The sequence below is a fragment of the Cupressus sempervirens genome, chromosome 2 (genome assembly GCF_028749045.1).
Source record: "Cupressus sempervirens isolate cs-2001-9-10 chromosome 2, ASM2874904v1, whole genome shotgun sequence".
In the NCBI taxonomy this organism is placed as follows: Eukaryota; Viridiplantae; Streptophyta; class Pinopsida; order Cupressales; family Cupressaceae; genus Cupressus; species Cupressus sempervirens.
Window position 1 is genome coordinate 685,715,581 of NC_143119.1, and position 20,987 is coordinate 685,736,567.

At 32.7% G+C, this 20,987-nt stretch overlaps 1 pseudogene; it reads right to left on the reverse strand.

The window, feature by feature from the left end:
• Positions 1-17,624: 17,624 nt before the first annotated feature.
• LOC149575232 (serine carboxypeptidase-like 26) lies at positions 17,625-20,195 on the reverse strand (annotated as a pseudogene).
• Between the last annotated feature and the right edge of the window lie 792 nt (positions 20,196-20,987).

The following is a 20,987-nucleotide window of genomic DNA, read 5'->3' on the forward strand; positions in this document are numbered from 1 at the left end:
TAACATGTCCACTACCTCATTTGTGGGGATAATTGATTACTTTTCAAAGATTTTGATATCAAGCAAAAAGGTTCTTATTTTATGAAGATTAGTTGGTTATGTTTTGTGATAAAGAGAGTTTTATTTAGGGATCTATTTTAGTATAGAGTTGATGTGGCATAGAAAATCCAATGGTAATTTGAAATCTAAGAAAAAGACATTTGAGATGCTAGGAATCTTGTGTGCCATGTCAAATTCTCATTCTTTATGAAATGCCCATGATTTTAAATGACTATTTTATAGGGTATGTTGGTTCCAAAACCATAGATTAGAAATCAAGGAGTTTTTCCAATTCTTTTAGTGATTTCTCAAAAAGTCCTGGTTGTCTAACAAGAGTGTTATCAAAATAAAACTCTCCTACACTTAGGATTTTCTAAGACTAAGACAAGTGAACCTTCACCTCTATCTCAATCTCACCCAATAGAAACTTTTTTATAGAGAATTTAAAAATTTGACGATCTCTTCAAGATGGAAATAGTTCTCAAAGGTTGATCTAGAGTAAACTCTTGCATATTTTATGAAAATAATGCTTTGATATTGATTTGAAAAGATTGTTTGTAGTCGAATGCCTGGTAAAACTTAATACTTTCAAAAGTAAGTTTGAACAACTGTGAAGATTAAATGTTCATAAAGCATACTTATTTTGTGAAAAAAAATAAGACTAGTACCTTATCCAAATTGGGTAGTAGAGTTAGTATTGCCTTATCAAATTTTTATTTATAGCTCTGAGAGATAATATTGTGTTCCTTGACACACCATAAACTGTCATATACTATCAATGAGAAATGATTAAATTAGAACATATAACTTAGTCTAATTCATTTTAATTTCTTCTTTGAGAAGTCCAACTAGATAGAGTTACACACACAATAGATTCATGTGTAATTTTCAATGATCAAAGATATATATTGAAGATAATCATTCACATAAGTATTTATAGATAATAATTGATTACCTGATTCAATAATCATAGAGGAGAAAATTGATAAGAAAAGGGATCTATACCATCATTCTTGGACAAATAAATCCATAATCTTTGTGTTAATTTCAAAAATAGGTATAATAAAGTTTATGCTTAAGTTATTTATCCTATCTATTATCTATATTCTATATTTTCTATTATATATTTTTATAGCCGATCATGGTTTCCCTTTTATAAAAAATGAAGGGAGGTAAACAAGCTTTAGACCGACACATCTATTCCTAACTAAAACTAACTACCAACCATGTCATTAATTTTTACAATACAAACTTGTTAACCCATCTGAATTCATATGAAAAGGTCTTACCTCATAGTGAAGAGGTAAAAATGAATAACCATGTGGGTGAAAAATTTGAAAAACCCTATATTTTTTTTTGTCTTTTACAATGGTCCTCCAAGGTGATACTTGACCATATTCCTTGAAAATTTATAACATTAACATAAGAAAAAACACACATGTTTCCTTAATGTATGATGATCTACCTGACAAGCATTTCCACCTCATCTTGAAGGTCAACATTTCCATCCTCGATCTTAGTTATAAACTCCCCTATGACTAGTTTATTCTCTTTGATATGAATTTGATGCAAGGAGTTTAGAGAGTCATAACTTTTGACTTAGAACTGGGTTTTCTTAGATTTTTCTAGGTTTTTAAAAAAAATCTATAGTTGAGGTGGATTCTAACATAGTTAGCTCTTTTGGGGCCCGTTTTGATTAATTTTTGAGAGCCAGAATTTCCATCTTGACCTCCAAATTTTAGTTAAAAAATATCTTAGGTGTTTTTTTGTTTGTTATGTTTTGTATTAACTTCAATTTTTTTTTTCTAAATTTCAGAGATTAGTTGGCAATTCACCTTTATGGTTTAATGGGTGGATATAGGAAACTTCAAATTTTCTTTCAGAGATTTTTTAGAAGTTACCAAAAATGGCATATTTTTCCAGTTGTCAAAATATGCCAAATTTGGAAATTTCATGTTTTCTCATTTTGGAGTTAGTTGTTATTTAATGTAGTTAGAGATCCATGTAGAGGCAGTTTTCAGTAATGAACAATTTAGAGTTTGAATCTATATTGGGTTTTGTCATGAGTTATTAAGTTCTTTGTGAATTGAGATCAATGTGCTACATCATTTGGTATCAGAGCCACAAGATGGCTAGGAGAGAAAGAGGAAGAGGAGGCATTGCCCAATTTCAAAGAATCATAATGGACTTGCAAAGGTAGATTCAAGAGCTTACTAAAAGAGTTGATAATCAAAGAACATGAAATAATAATGTATTGGAGGAAGAAACAAATGGAGGAAGTAGTGATTGAATGGAGGAAAATGTAGAAAATGAAGCTGAGGAGTTAGCAAAAATGAGCTACAAAGATAGAGTCCTAAGGTCTTTAGAAAGAAAGAATGATGATATCAAAATTGAAGTCTTAGACTATGCTGGTAGCCTTAAAGTAGAAGAATTGATAGATTGGTTAAATGAGATGAGTAAATTTTTTGACTAGAAGCCTATGATAGAGGAAAAGAAGATGAAGTTTGCATGCGTGAAATTAAAAGGTCATGCCATGATTTGGTGGGATGATCTCCAAAAGGAGTGGGTGAAGAAAAAAAAGGACAAGATCAAGACATGGAGTAAGATGGAAAAGAAATAGAGGGATAAATTCTTTCCTATAGATTATACTCAAACTCTCTTTTGTAGGTTCCAAAATCTAAAGCAGAACTTATCTTCTATGTAAGAATACACAAATAAATTTTATAAGCTATCCATGCATATAGAACATCAAGAAGATGATGAGCAGATGGTGGCTAGGTATATAAATGGTTTAAAATTCACCATCCAAGATGAGTTGAGCATGCACCGTGTCAATAGTATGGAAGATGCCTATTAATTGGATCTAAAGGCTAAAGAGAAATAGAATAGAAAATATAACTAGATGAATAAAGGAGGAAAAAGAGGCACATCAAACACTTTTCAAGGAAAGCAATAGATACAAAATAAGAACCTCAAAACCCATAAAGAGGAAAGGGTTTTCAAAGAGGAAAAGGCTATGGTATTGGAAGAGGATGGGAAAATCAAAGAAGGCCTTTTGTTTGCTATAGATGCAGAGAGGAAGGAAACATGGATTTTGAATGCTCAAACTATAACATGCGAGAAAGAATACAAGGAGGAAAAACTAGAGTGAACTTGATGCAGATAGAGGAAGAGGAGAAAGAAGTCTCACCAGACATATGAGAAAATCTCATGATGAGATCAATGATCACCCTAGAGAAGGATGAAACTCCTACAAATAACTCTGAGAATTCATGGCTGCAAGCTAACATCTTTAGAACTAGGTGCACTTTAGGTGGAAAGGTATGTCAAGCTATTATTGATGGGGGTAGTTGTGAGAATATGGTGTCTAGAGAAATGGTAGAGAAACTAGGTTTACAATGTGAAAAGCACCCTTATCCCTATCGTATTGCATGGTTTAAGAAAGGAAATGAAGTCACTATTAATAAAAGGTGTTTAGTAAGGTTTACCATAGGAATGTTCTATAAGGATGAGATATGGTATGATGTTATCCCTATGGATGCTTGTCATATATTATTGGGGAGATCATGGCAGTATGATAGGAAGGTCACACATGATGGCAAGAAGAATACACACACATTTTGGAAGGATGGCTGAAAAGTGGTTCTATTCCCACTTAAGGATGAAAGGAAGAGTGTGGCCATGTTGTCTGCAAAAGAAGTTTCCAAGTAAATGAAGGTGACAAGGTGTTGTTATGTCCTGGTAGTGAAAAGGAAAGAATACCAGGAGAACCCAATGTAATCTAATGCAATGAATGTATCAGAGGAATTTTTTGATGTTATGCCTAATGAATTACTAGATGGTCTACCACCAAAGAGGGATATCCAACACCACAGTGATCTTATCTCTGGAGCCACCCTACCTAATCAAGAAACCTATTGAACGAATCCAACCCAACATAAAGAGCTAAATAAATAGGTCACATAACTCTTGCAAAAGGGTTTGGTTAGAGAAAGCATGAGCCCATGTGTAGTACCAGTATTGTTGACTCAAAAAAAAAGATGGTACATGGAGGATATGCACTGATAGTAGAGAAATTAATAAGATTAGCATTAATTATCAATGTCTTATTCCTCGTATTGAGGACATAATGGATGAATTAGTAGGTGTTGAGTACTTCAGCAAGATTGATCTTCAAAGTGGTTATCACCAGATTTGTATTCAAGAAGGGGATGAATGGAAGGAAACTTTCAAAATAAAGGATGGTTTGTATGAATGGATGGTTGTTCCATTCAGACTTTCTAATGCACCAAGCACATTCATGCAATTGATGAATGTTGTATTGTGACCTTATATTGAGAGACTCTATGCAAACTTAAAGAAATGCAGATTCATGCAAAATAGCTTAACCTTTATAGGATTTGTCATTTCTGTAGGTGGTATTCAAATGGACCTAGAGAAGATCAGAGAAATTCTTGAATGGCCTACTCCTACAAACATAACAAAGGTAAGGAGTTTCCATGGGTTAGCCACTTTCTATCAAAATTTTATCAAGAATTTTAGTAGCATTGTAGCACCTATAACAGATTGCACAAAGGGCAGTGATTTTTCTTGTACAATAGATGCAAAAGAAAGTTTCAAGTTTTTGAAGGAGAAGGTAACTAAAGCTCCTATACTTGCACTTCTAAATTTTGACAAAGTTTTTGAAGTAGAGTGTGATGCCTCCCATATTAGAATAGGTGCTATTCTTAGTTAATCAGGTAAACCTGTAGCCTTTTTGAGTGAAAAACTCAATGATACAAGGAAAAATTACTCCACCTATGATCTAGAATTCTATGCCATTGTTCAAGCATTACACCATTGGAGACACTACTTAGTGCCACAAGAGTTTGTGTTATTTACTGATCACCTTGCTCTAAAATACATCAACACCCAAAAGAAGTTGAATACACAACATGCAAAGTGAGTCTCTTTCTTACAGGGATACACCTTTTTTTTGAAGCATAAGTTTGGGAAACAAAATCAGGTTGCTAATGCCTTGAGTAGGCATACTTCTCTATTAACCACAATGGCAACCTAAGTCATTGTATTTGATACTATTAAAACAATATATGCTACTGATGATTATTTTAGGGAAATTGTGGAATAGTTGAATGGTTCAAGCATTGGTAGGACATCTCATGTCAAAGGTGATTATTTTCTGTAGGATGGTTACCTCTTCAAGGGAAGACAACTATGCATACCGGCTGGCTAGCCTTTTTGAGTGAAAAACTCAATGATACAAGGAAAAATTACTCCACCTATGATCTAGAATTCTATGTCATTTTTCAAGCATTACACCATTGGAGACACTACTTAGTGCTACAAGAGTTTGTGTTATTTACTGATCACCTTGCTCTAAAATACATCAACACCCAAAAGAAGTTGAATACACAACATGCAAAGTGGGTTTCTTTCTTACAGGGGTACACCTTTTTTTTGAAGCATAAGTTTGGGAAACAAAATCAGGTTGCTAATGCCTTGAGTAGGCATACTTCTCTATTAACCACAATGGCAACCTAAGTCATTGTATTTGATACTATTAAAATAATATATGCTACTGATGATGATTTAAGGGAAATTGTGGAATAGTTGAATGGTTCAAGCATTGGTAGGACATCTCATGTCAAAGGTGATTATTTTCTGCAGGATGGTTACCTCTTCAAGGGAAGACAACTATGCATACCGGCTGGCTCTATGCGAGAAAATATTATTTGAGAATTCCATAGTGGAGGGATGGCTAGACACTTTGGAAAGGAAAAAACAATACACTTGGTGGAAGATAAGTTTTATTGGCCAAAGATCAAGAGAGACATTACTAAGTATGTAGCAAAGTGCAAAATCTATCAAATGGCTAAGGGACATTCACAGAATATAGGTTTATACATGCTATTGCCAGTTCCCATTGAACCATGGATTGACTTGAGTATGGATTTTGTATTGGGTCTTCCACACATGCAGCGAGGTAATGAGTCTATTTCTGTCATTGTTAATTGGTTTTCCAAAATGGATCACTTTATTGCTTATAAAAAAACTAATGATGCCAGTAGGATTGCCAAATTGTTCTTCTTAGAAGTTGGTTGCTTACATGGTCTACCCAAAACCATTACTTTTAACTATGATACCAAGTTCTTAAGTCATTTCTAGAGGACTTTATGGAAGAAATTGGGGACCAAGTTATAGTTTAGTAGTGCCTACCACCCTCAAACTGATGGACAAATGAAGGTAGTCAATCAAATTTTGGGGAATCTGTTACAATGTATTATTGGTGAGAAGCCCAAACAATGGGACTTGGCATTACTCCAATTAGAATTTTCTTATAATAGTTCTATTAATAGGTCAACAGGGAAATCTCCTTTCCAAATTATTTATAGTAGAAATCCTTTAGGTTTTCTAGATATCATGCCTCTACCATTGGGCAATAAGATTAGTGATGATGGAGTGACCTTTATTGAACACCTTCAATAACTCCAACAAGATTTTTGACACAATGACAACTACAAGATTCTTGTAGATGCTACTAGAAGACACCAAAAATTTATTGAAGGTGACTTGGTCATGGTCTACTTATGCTACAAGCAGTTTCCTATTGGTACATATCACAAACTAAAATACAAAAATATTGCACCTTGCAAAATCCTTAAGAAAATTAATGATAATTCTTATGAGGCTAGCTTACTCGACAATCTAGACATCTCTTCTATGTTTAATGTTTCCGATTTGCATAAATTCAATGGAAATGCTCTAGAGGTAGCTGATGTATAGGAAGTTGAGTGGCAACATCACCTCCAAATAAGAAACATGATACCATTGCCCAAATTCTTGACAAAAGTCTACTTCCACAAGGCATGGTCAATACAATTGCTACTTAGTACAATGGGATGCTTTACCAGACACTGAAAGCACATGGTTATCTGAGTCGGCAGTGCTATAGTTAGATCCTTCCAAGTTGCACCATTTCACCAACAGTCATTTGCAGGAGCAACATTTCTTTCAAGAAGGGAAGAATGATGCAGGGAGTTTGGAGAGTCATAAATTTTGACTCGGATCTAGGTTTTCTTAGATTTTTCTAGGTTTTTTTCAAAATCTATAGTTGAGGTGGATTCCAACTTAGCTACATTTGTTCAGGCCCATTTCAATTTATTTTTGAGAGCTAGAAATTCCATCTTGACCTCCAAATTTCAGTTTTAAAATAGCTTAGGTGTTTTTTTATTTTTTCTACTTTGCAATGACTTTGAAATTTCTTTCTAAATTTTGGATATTAGTTGGCAATTCACCTTTATGGTTTAAAGAGTAGACATAGGAAACTTTGAATTTTCTTTTGGAGGTTTTTTAGAAGTTACCAAAAATCGCATATTTTTTTTAGTTTTAAAAATATACTAAATTTGGAAATTTCCTATTTTCTCATTTTGGACTCGATTGTTATTTAATGGAGTTAGAGATCCATGCAGAGAAAGTTTTTGGTAATGAACAATTCAAAGTTTGAATCTATATTGGGTTTTGTCATGAGTTATTAAGTTCTCTGTGAATTGAGATCGGTGTGCTACATCAGAATTTCAAAACAATCACTTTGGTATCTAGCATAATGTTTTTGAAGCTCCTAACAAATGAGATACAAATTGTTTATAATATCTAGTTTGTCCTCCTTTTCATCTATTAGATCTAACTGCACTACTAGATGATTTTCTTTCCAAAAGTCATTATTTGCTCGCAAACCCATAACTCTCTTAAAAAATTTGTAGTGAAATTAAAATTGAACACTTCTTGAGGTTTCTTGATTGAGTTTTGACTAAATGGTCAATGTGCATTATATTGTCATAACAAGTCCTTTTTGCATTTAATCCTCCAAGATTTTTCCTTTTTGCCTCTAAATATTTCCCACCAAGAAGCATAAGTTTCAGGTTGTATATAAGATCAACTATTTTATGGAAGTTGTCATTTCTGTTAATATTTTTCTAGTGTCTACAAATAAAATATTGATGAAAATATCATTTCCTTGATCTCATACATGAGTTATTTGAATGCTTGTACATATTCTTATCTTCTGAAAGTGGACCTTAATTAAAAAAATGTGTTCCTTAAAAAATCGAATTGCCATGATAATGACTTTTTTAATACATCAAATCTTCAATTCTTGATTTGTGAGAATTCTAATTGTGTTAAGTGTCACTAATATCTTTCAACTATCATATCAATTTAATGGTCTCCTTTATTTCACTTAATTTTGATTAATTTTGCCACCTCATAACCCTCTTCATATGCCACCTACAAAATAACATCATCAATATCTATTTATTATTGTTTCCCTTGCATTTTTACAAAGATAAAATATTTATCCTTGAAAAATTATGAAACATCATTGTTCCATAATCTTCAAAAGTTCTTATTTGTGATATGGCCAAACATCGCTATTTTGTGACATCTTCAATTTCATGTTTTCAAAATGGAAACATTTATCTATTTCAACACCTCTAATCTAGTCTTTGTGCCATTTTGATAACTTCACTATATCACAATCTCAAATTTGTGCATTTTGAAAAATGACAATAGATGGTGTTTGTATAACACTATCTCTACACATAGGTCAAGCAATAACTATTCTAATGATGAGAGATCATATTGGGATTTTTTTTGAATTTAGGATAACATTTTCAATGAACTAAGACTGAAATGAAAAAAATGAATAAGAAAATAAGTGTGAAAATGCAAGTGGCAACAAGATATTCCATGAATTAAAGTGTAATGTGTAGTAGGCACTTATGAATTTTGATCCATGCATTTTTGTGAATTAATTACTCTTCATGTCTTTTCCAGTGAATGATGGAGAAAGGTTTTAAAATTCAAAATCAAATGATGTCAATAGATATAGATTCAAAAAGTATTTTATAGTTTGAACATACCATTCTTTTTTATCATAGGAATAATGTGGGAAAGTAAATATCGAATTCCAATTTTAGTGAAAATTTATTTTTGAAAATTTCAAAATTTTTTATTAAATATTTGACCTTTTTATTTATTGTGCAATATTTAATTAGGCATATGAAGTTGGAGGTTTGGTACGTTTGATTAGATTTATTGTACAAAAATAATGATTGTGTAGGTCCCATATATATTTTGGGTTATAAATATCACTACAAGGAGTTATAGTGCAACATCCATGATAAATCAAATTAATAATAGGGACTTCTTGAGTTTTCAAGTATTCTTGAGAATACAAATAGAATATGGTCCATTCAATCTCCTTGTTCTTATGCCTTCAACTAATGGAGATAGGCCATTCACTAAACACAAGTCAAATGAAGATTTGGGTTCCTTCTTCAACATATAATGTACTAGTTATAAATGATATGTAAGATGCATAATCAAGGAACATTTGATAAGATTTCTTATAAAATAATAATAATTGCATAAGTCCCATACATATTTTTTGGGTTATAAACATCACTACAATGAAAGCTATTAGATTTCCACATTCCATCAAAATTTGATATATATTTTTGAAGTATTTTTTACATCAATGATTTGGATCACACTACATGATCCATCATCAGAATGCAAGAGAGAAACAAGGAAGAAAAGTATTGTAGATTGTAGACCTAGAATGGATTAAGAGGCAAAAAAGTAAAGAGAGAGAAGGGGAAGCAACACTTTGACCAAGGTTGACAAGAATCCTACAAAAAAAAAAACAAACTTAAAAACCAACAAGTCAAAGCATAAAAAACTAACTCAAAAGACTAAGAGGGAAGGAAAATAAATGCACTAAGACACCAGACTTCTACTTGTACCCCTTGACCACTAATTGTGCCTTATTCCTATCTATTTTTCCTTTAGCTTTGCACTTGGTCTTGCAAACCCATTTAACTCCAATTACTTGTTTCTTGGGAGGAAAAGTAGTTAACTCCCATGTTTCATTTTTTTCAATAGCATCTATTTCCTCATCCATGACATTACACCATTTATTTTCTTTCATAGCTTCTTCGAAATGGATTGGATCACTATGAGAAAATAGTGCAAAATTAACACTCTCATCATAATTTTCATCATACCTTTCTTCTTGGTATATCTCACTTAGACTCTTAGTCTTTCTTGGCAATAGGGAGGTGAGAGTGGGATTTGAATTTTTGGTATTGGTGCTACTATTTTGCATACCAACTTAGAGTTGTCTAGAGCTACTAGAAGCTAAAAGTCTACATGTTTGAGGCTGCTTACCTTTTTGCCTACAACTATATATGTTTGCTGCTCAATTATCTTGCTGATCACCAGTTTCTTCTTCTTCATCAATGGTCGACACTTTACTTTAGGTTCTTGAAAATTCATTTACTAAGCCATCCCATCACTAATTTTCAGGAAACTCCACATCTCTTAAAATGATGATCTTCTTAGTGATTGGATCATACAACCTATAAGCCTTTGATTCTGAGTTGAAACTTGTGAAGATGCACTTCACACCTTTTTCATCCAACTTTTGTCTTTGTTCTACTCTACATGTGCATATGCTACACATCCAAACACTCTCAAGTGCTCAACTATCCATCTATTGATGCAAAGCCTCACCTTGGAAAACTTAGGAGGAAATCAATCACTCAATTGAGTTGATTCAAGGGGCACATACACCTTCCAGGATCCATCTTCAACCTATTTCAATTTTTTAAACAACTGGTTTTCTCAATACCCACTGAAAATTGTCATGCGACATGAACTTTCTGAACCTCCTGTCGCCATATTTCAATTTTTTGCAACAACTTAAATACAAGTCCGACCCAACTTTTCTGAAATGTATTTGAAATAAATTTTTGGGAGAAGAAAACTTAACATCAATCCAACCAAAAACTAATTACCAAATAGTATTTACTCATATTCAATCTATACCACCTTTTCTTTCTTGTGTGGATTTAAAAGTTGAGCACAAACTGATCACCAATCACGAATACTATGAACTTATAATTTCTACAAGTTCCATTTACAATCAAACTTCCCACTCTATCACATATCAGTTATGTGGTTTTTAATAAATAGTTGAATACATAAAGATATTCACTTGATTCAATAGCTTTCTTCTGTACGATTGCAAAAATGAGATAACTAAAGAAATAAAAATGAAAATAAATGCAAACAAAATACTATAACAAATGGCTCCTTATGATCCTAGAAAAAAGATCGCAAAGAGTTTAACAAACTCCCATAGTTGAATGCGACTCTCAAAACAACAAATATTTACATTCAAATATTCTAAAAAAAGTGTTTCCTATAATAATTTCAAAACAAAAAATTAAAATCTAATCCCAAAACTTAGCCGATACATTGTTGTTCTAAAAAAAAAGCATCACTAAAATCTTGGAACTTCTAAATATCAATTTAACTATGGAAACAAAGAGAACCACACATCCAAATTGCAAAACTCAAAAATTAGAAAAAAACTTAAAAAAAATTTCTATTCCATTCTTCTCAATCTGATCTCTCTCCTTTACAGCCAAAAATCTATTTAAAAAAGAAAATGTTTTCCCCCTCTTTTCTATTGGGAAGATGAAACATCATAAAAAAATAAGAAAAGAAAACATTTTTCAAATCATGATAGAATCAGTTAGAATTTAGAAACTACCACCAACCTTCCAACTATTTGAAACTTCATGTGGTCATCAATTCTTTAGCTAATTTAATTATTAAACACACACAAACACTTAAATAAAATTGACTCAACATAAAACTGAAATTAACTTTGTCCTAAGTGGCTATAATTGGAGAGCTTATATGATCACTATTCCATTTATGCCACCACATCATAGGACTTTATTACAAACATTAAAACTGAAAACATTTAAAACATAACATTAAATTTCTGCATAACTTCCTGTAGCTAAAACTATTTGGTCTACATTAACTTTCTACATAACTTCCTATAGCATCTTTAATCTTGTTAGTTCCTGTAGTAGAAATTGTCTGGTCTACCACTACAACATCTATGTCTTGACCATACCTCAAGAGAAATCTTGTCATGAACTAACTTTGTAAGACACTTGTTTATCAAGTATACTTTTGTTGCTAAAACCTCTCCCCAATATTTAGTTGGGAGTCCCTTTTCTTTCATCATGCTCCTTGCCATTTTGACAATGGTCCTATTTATCCTCTTAGCCACTCCATTTTGTTGCAGAGTATAATTGGTTGTAAGCTCCTTCTTGATGTCATTCTTCTTGTAAAAATTTACAAACAAGTTAGAGGTATACTCCCCTCCTTTATTTGACCTAATAAATTTTATAGTGTCCACATTCTTTTTCAACTTAAATTCAATAAATTTATGAAATGCTTCAGATTTTCTTTCCAAGAAATACACCCATCTCCTATGACTGAAATCATCTATGAATGCATGAAATAAGTACTCCACCTAATAGAAGTGGTTTGCATAGGGCCACTAAATTAGAATGCACCAAATCTAATGGTGCCCTAGCCTTTCTAGAATTACCAGAATTAAAGGGAAGCCTATGTTTCTTATCCAAAATACAAGCCTCAAATTTGTCACGTAAATCTACAATTCTTGGCAAACCATCTACCATTATTTTCTTGGACAATAAATTTAAACCAGCAAAGCCAAGATGTCCATACCTGAGATGCCATGGCTTGGAGAGGTATTCAATCATGCTCCTAAGAGTTGGTTGCTAATGTAATAATGTACATGCATGCTTGGGAGGTGCAGTAATGACTTGAGAAGAGAAACATGTCTCTATCTTCAAGGAAAACATTTGGTTCTTTATCATTTGGACTACTCCAAGTATTCTCTTACTCTCATCCTTTTCATGAATGACACATTTGTCATTTTTCATCAGTACCTTGTAATCATTTTGAATGAGTTGTCCAACACTCATCAAATTGTGCTTCATGACTAGGGAAAAATATACATTTTGTATCTCCTTCTTCTCACCTTTCTTGGTATCTACCATAATATATCATTTTCCCACCATGGGAATGGTTCCATTATTTCCCATCATAATTTTAGACTTGAAATTTATATCAATGAAACAAAATTAACTTACCACTCATGTGGTTGCTACAACCGCTATCCAAGTACCATACCTTAGGGCTACCTTCTTCACCAATGTTACACATGATGAAGGGTGTGGGATTGTTTGCATTTCCCATATTCACATTAGCCACATTTTCATTTTGTCTTGACTGATCACCCTGCTTCTTCCAATATTCACTTGCATAATGCCCAAACTTATGATAGTGGTAGCATTCTACATTTCTTTTATTGGAGTTGTAATTCTTCTTACCTCTTCTAGTACTATTTTGAGAGCTGCTTACTCCCTCTTGGTTGCTTGCTTGTCCTAAGATTTTTGCACCAACATTCCTTTGACCATTTCTTCCACGAGCTCTACCTCTTGAGCCTCTACTAGAGCCATTTATTTCTCTCCCCCTACCTCTTGAATTTTCTTGAGCCTTGAAAGATTTCTCTTGGGAAGATGTGGTTGACTTGTTAATCTAGTGCTCATGAGTTTGAAGAGTTCCCATCAACTCGTCCATTGTCAATGTGGTGAGGTCCTTTGCTTCCTCAATGGTCATCACAAGATTGTCATATTTTTGAGGTAAAATTCTCAATTAATCTTCTCCAGAATCCTTTTCTCTTCATACTCTTCTCCATTTTATTTGAGTTGGTTTATCAAAGTAGAGATTCTTGAACTGAATTCTACAATAGGTTCATTATCCTTCATTTGAAGGTTCTCAAACTCTTTTATGACCATTTGTAGCTTCACTACTTAGATTTTATTAGTCCCTTTGAAGTTTTTCTCAAGAATATCCCATGTTTCCTTTGAATAATTAGTTGCTTCTATCTTAGGGAAGACCGTCTCTATCATAGCTACCTCAATCAGACTCAAGGCTTTTGTATCCTTTCTTCTTGACTCCTTTAGTTGAGCCTTTCTAGGGTTGGTGAGAGTGATATATTATGCTGGGTCAGTTATATCATTGAACCCATTCATCACAAACTCCCACAAATCATTAGCATCCATGATGGTTCTTATTTTCTTTGCCTAAGTGTCATAATTTTTTCCATTAGAGGACTGCGACTGCTACCATGTCTTTCCTGCATCTCCTTCCATGTCATATACCCAAAAAAACAAATGACCAAACTCATGAGGTTGTGGGGCTTCAAAGCTTTGATACCATGTGAAAAAATTCACAACAAATTTCACTCAGCAAACAAGAACCATAGTGAGTGCCAAGTTTCTTGGCACCTTAATTAGCTGAGTGACAGGTAATGTTGAGTTACTCAACAACAATGGGAACTAAGTGACTCAGTCATCAAAAGAAATAACTTGGTGAAAAAACTTAGCCAACACTACACTAAGTGAACTTAGTTGACATGGGAACTAAGTGAGCTTGGTCTACTTGGCTAGGAAGTGACCGAGTGAGCTTGATAGTTTCAGTCAGGGAGGAGACCAAGTGAGGTCGGTAAGCATGAGAAAGAACTTGGTGGACTCAGCTATAACTCAGTAGACATAACACAAACATATATTGACTGAGTTAGCACAAAGAGAGCTTGGTTAATGAAGAATTGAGCAAGTTAATCACAAACTTGCTACCTGGTCTATTCAACCATTAAAACACAAAGATAAGAAAAGGGATCTTGTAACTCAGATCTTCTGAAATACAAAACACAATGCAGAGTAAATAGAAACAAGACAACAATGAGCCAAAATACTGGATCAACTAATATGCTTGCTTTCTTTCTTTCTATTCATAAACTAATTCAACTAAATACAAATTTGGGAGCATAGGACTTCAAATAGAACCAAAATACTTCAACCTACAATTGATATTTGTAATATAAATTTACAACACTAAAGGGCTACAAATAATAACGCCCAAAGCAATCACTGCTTCATAGGACAAACAAAACAAACTTGTAGAGAGAAAAAGAACTGATCTAGTGCTGCTACAACTCTGATCCTCTTCTTGTTCCTTCTACACTCTGACCACTCTACACTAATATTCTTTATTCTATTCCTTCCTTTTTCTATTGATCCTCTACTTCTTTGAATGAATTAGACTTCATTCCCTTTTTACTTGTCTAGAAAACTTTCCCTCTCTTTTTGAATTTGAAATCACCTAACGAGTTAAATGTGTTAGATGAGTAGGTGGCCAATTTGCTTAAGGGGCAACTGACAGATTTCAACAAAACCTTCTATCTAGAGCTTCACCACATAAATGTTGAGCTTAGATTCTGCTAGGTGCTACACATGTGAAGTCTCCATTACAAAAATGTTTTGGCCAATGGTAATGAAGGTGACAGAGAATCCACTCATTCTCTGCTGCCTGTTTGATTTTCTATACTATTTACATCAATTAAACTCCATTGTAAAATTTTTCTTACTTTCATTTACATTTAATTTTACTACATTTTGTTTGCTACTTTATTTATACACAATACACATTTCTCTAGCCTACTTCATAAATATTGAACTTAACTCCGTCTTCACTAAATTGTAGTATTACCATTGGGCTAGGTGAAGGGAAGGCGTGACAAGACCCATTTTGGCCAATGAGAATATCTCTCCTTTTATATGCATACATTTGCCATCCTTACACACACTCTGCTCACTTTAACTCCCAATAACTTGGAAAGCTCATTTGATTTCCATATTGAGCCCAAAAACATGAAAAATGCTCAATGATCTTTGATCTCGAAACATGGGGAGATTGAGGAGGAAGTTAAAATAAAGAAGATCTAAAAAAAATATCAAATAATAAAAAGTCAAAAAAGGAATAGGAATAGCCTATTCCAATAACACGATTTTTTGGGAATGAACAAATGTTCATTTTGGGGGCAAAAATGAGAATTTAAACATTCCTATTCCCAATTTTGATTTGACGCACCAAATGGAGAATACAAATTAAATTCTATTTTTCAATTCCTATTCCTATTGTATTCCAACAACCAAAAAGACCCTAAGTGTTATTTGGAAACCTCTTAGTATACATGATAGTATCCTAACTTCTATGGTTTTTGGTACAAGGAAATATTTTCTTAATATATTTTTAAATTTTTTAAATTTGTACAACAATTTTAGAAAGTGTGGAGTACATGGAGAATCCTTCAAGGATCTAGTATAACTTGACATTAATACGAAATTATTATCCTTGAAAAAATTTCAATTATGTTGTGGAACAAAAAATTAATTCTTCTAAATTTAGTTGTTAAAGGAGGTAGGTTTCCTTGGGGGAAATGATTTTTATTTATTTCTAACAAAATTTGAAGCTATTTTTAGTGAGTAAATACATGAATGATTATGCTATGTGTGTGCTAGTTCAATTGAAGGTTGTAAAGGATAGAGAAATTAAATAGCTAAATCAAAGGAGCGCTCTTCAAGAAATATTATGTACAAGGGCATAAATAAGATACAAGTGAACATCCATAAATTATTGATTCAAAATAAAATATTAAAAGTATTATGCTAGGATCTAGGCTTGATTGTTTAACATATGTTGGTTTCATTTAATAGTGGAATGTTGGTTACATATGATGGATATTTTGTTTGTAAAGGTGCTACTAGAATTGGGTTTGTATAAGGTATTAAGCTTAATTGTGTAATTTTGGAGAATGGTTCGGTTAATTTATTACTTGAAATTGCTTCACTATATAGTCTATAAAGGAATGCACTATAGAGTTTCAAAAAAATGAGCCTAAGCACTTGTCCATAATGTACCATTTATAAGTGTAATGGACTATATATAAAACCAATAATATAATTAAGAAATATGGAGGCAAACAAAATGATGTTGGCAAGTTATTTATTAGTTTATTATCCTAATGATTGAGAGATTCTTTACTAATTCCTCCACCCACACATAAATATGGGATTCTTAATTTCTTAAACAACAATTACATTTTATTCTTCATATGTAGGGTGACAAAAAGGTTAAAAGGCAACCTCAAGATAGTTGTACTTACTTTAAAGCCTTTATTAGGGAACATAGAGGTGCTTTGTATTATACCTCTCTAATATACCCAACATGTAGTGGGCCAATATGGAGTGATGTATAACTCTATTCTAGATTAAAATGTTGAATTTTTAACTCAAATTTAAAGTAAAGTTAATATAATTATGACAATTCTTTATTTATATTTTAACTAATATTTTGTTATTCTTTATTTATACTTTAATTAATATTTTAATAATAAGTAATGTATTTTCATCTACTATCTGATTCTCTTATATGTTCTTATATATTGAAAATCTATTTTTTTTAAATTTATGTTGAACAAACTTCTATAATAACAAACAATGATAATTTATTCCCTTATTTCTATATACTTTGATAGACCTTAATTTTTAATAATATCATTATCTTGTGAAAATATATTTCCAAGACCACTTTTCATATTTTAATCAGACAAAAAACCAAATTTATACAAAATTATTTATTTGCCCAAATATATAAATACTTGAGTCATTATACAATTATAATATTTTTGAAAGGTCCTCCTCTTAAAACAGCACATTGTACATATACCGTTTATAGGAATAATTATAAACCCATTTGAATCATGTTATTTGAAATAGAAATGTTGATTACTATGATGGGAGAGGCTTGCCAGCCAAAAATGATTTGGTCATGGTCAAGGCTCTAGAAGGTTGATAACTAGGCACTTCATGTCCCGCTCCTCTCGCAGTTGCAAATGTCAAGCCTTTGTAAATTACACTATAACCCCCCACATCTAGCTCTCCATTCATCCAAGGATACCATGCTTTTTCAATTGGAAGCTTTAATGCACTAATAGAATATCTCGTGCTAGTCACAGGAACCATTGAATCCACATCTCCACTGCAATCAAAAGAATTTATCACTAATTAGTTATTGCAATCAAATCTTTATTAGATTAAAAACATTTTCACAATACTATTGTTCGTCTCTTTTATACCTGTAAATGAGTATTCTCAATCCCGCTGCCATCATTCTTTGGTATATTGGAAACATTGTGGTTGCAGTCCAATTATATGAAAGTACATCACTATTCAAAGAAGAAGATTGAAAAATCATTAGATGACAATCTTCTAAGTTTTAAACTGCCTATATAAAAATGATATGGATATAATCATACCTGCATTCAGTCCATCCATAAGGTAAGTTTGTTACATTTGCGTGAAGAGCATTTTGTACTTCTGGAGTGTTAATGTAGGTAAGTACATAATCAGAACTACATGGATCAAATCCACCTAATCCACTTGTAAGAGTATCATCCTGCAATAGAGAGACAGAGAGTAAGTATTTATGTGTATTTATAATCTATAATTTAATAGATAACATGATTACTTTGATATTTCCATGTCAAGAGATTCCTAGAAAAACATTATGTATATACTTACAATAGAAGTAGATCTCTTAAGATTAGAATCCGAAGTGCATAGTGGTGCATATATATTATAGGGATCTATAGATCCTCCAGTAGATTCTTCTCTAGATGGAAATGTGTTGCCTGATATGTAGCTTAGAGGAGATGAAGCGCAACGCTGACTAGCATAATCTTCATCTGATATCAATGCATGCGTCCATATGTAATCGATAGAACCACAATCATCTGTCTCCTTATTCATAAGTCCATTTCCAATCTATAAACCACAATTTTTCAATAAATTAAATTTCTAAATAATACCATATTTCCTTCATTAAGAGTTATTCTACTTTGATCATGGGTTTTCCAATAAGATAAGTGTAATTAGCATGCACAATAGACCAGTTTCAGAGAAAATAGAGGAATGGAAAGAAACCTTACCATAACTCCTTTGAGATTAATGAAGGATGTGCGAGAATTCTTGTTCTTAAGAATTGTATCTGCTAATTCAGGCACATAGAACCCTACATTGACAAATATGAGAGTTTGTTTATAACACGAAGATGAGTTTTCTATGTTTAGATACCATAGAATTTCTTGCTTGACATACCAGCGTAGCTTTCTCCTGATATATAGAAATCTCGGTTCTTATATTGTGGAAACCTTTCAAACCAATTCAGCAGAAACGTGTATGCGTCTCGAGCTATTTTCCCATGAAAAACAATGTTTTAGTCAGTAAATAAGTATTGAAAAGTTGCTTTTACTAAATCTTCAATGTATTTTCATGTAACAAAGTCTGTTTCATTATATATAAATTGAAATACCAGTGTTATCATCATTGCCGTTTTGATAATCAGAGGTGGTATTGGAGTATGAAAATCCAACCCCCGCAGGCGATTCCAAAAACAAGGTGTTTGCCACTGCAAAATACAAAAGTTAAATGAATCTCCGGATAATGTTCAACAGCTTACAATAATGATTACAACAAACTGAAGATATCAATATTTGTGCAAATGAATTATTTTTGGGACAACTTAAACATCATACATTATGTTTGATTTGTAGGATCAAAGTGTTAAATAGTCATAATTGACTTATTTTTTCTAATTTAATTTCTTCCTTAATGTGTGATGTTTAAGAATAGCCAACATTATTAAATGTAGAATGATCTATTTTTAAAAACCTTGATTCCATGCATATGAATTGTTAAAAAGAGTTTTGCCATCTGGTTGTACGCGGAATGGATGGACCCAATTCTGTCATTGCCCCCATACCAAATGATGAGCATCCTGGTCCTGAATATACAACAGCCAGTAAGTTGCAATTGTAGAGGTAGCAATTATATTTCTGATAAGATCCTTCTCCACTATCAGTACATAAAAAATCTACAGCAACTATCCTCTATACTTATATCTTCATTGAAAAACAAGAAAAATATGTAAACAAGAAAATTACCTCCATTGAGCCAGAGAAGGAGAGGCTTCGTACACGGGTCTTCAGTGGCCTCTGCAAAATAGTAGAAAAGTTCTCTCCCCGCTTGTTTATCAACGGTCACATATCCTGCATACTGTGCAAACGTTGTTCCTTCTGGTTGGCCAGGCAGAGAAGTTATTTTGACATTCTCCTGCAATCCATCTTGATTATATTGATTGAGCTTCCATGAATATTCGCTGCTTATGGAAGGAGCTACCCAGTCATTTCCCTCACTAGTCCTCACACCATGAGATTTTGACAGTAGTTCATAGCGACTCAGCTGATGAGAAGGATGAACCAGAATGGCTAATGCTATCGCCAGCACTATTAAATTTCTCATTTTGAACTCCCCAACAGAAAGATATATACTGAAAAACAAGTACACGAATTGAGGCTTAATAAATAGACCCAAATGGTATGTTGCTTGAGATTCTCCCAATTAACATACGCCTCCCGTTTGCGTATGAGACCCACTATTAGGGTTGATCTTGACACGGTATTGGTTGCAGGAATAGGAATATCTGTATTCTTATTCTTGTTTGTTTGAGTTTGAATTTGATAGAATGGAATTCATGGACCTAAAAATTTATGTTAAGGTTGATCTTGACACGGTATTGGTTGAAGGAATAGGAATATCTATATTCTAATTCCACTTATTTATGTTTGTATAATAAATAAAACTGGAATAGGAATACGTATTCTAATTCCACCTATTTGAGTAGAATTGCAAATGTTCATTTTTGGATCAAAATTGGAATACGTATTCCTATTCACAATTCCGATTTGCTGCACCAAATAGAAATTTTGAAATTTTAAAAATTTACATATGCCTATTCCACTCATATTCCTAATGCCAAACAGACCATGATTTTACAACATCTAGAACAATTATATGTTATCTGTGCCACTTTATGTCACGGTAGAATGACATGTAAAATCTACAAACATTATTTGTTGTTGTAAACAATCCTATTGTAGATGTAAATCAACTTTGTTTTATGCTAGGGGTTGTTTGCTTGTAGCTGCTCCCTATAGATGTCATTGTTGTCATCGCAGTCGGCTTTAAAACCCTAGTTTGTGTCAATCTAAATCCTAAGTATTTACTAAACTAAACCTAATTGGAGAATGTTCC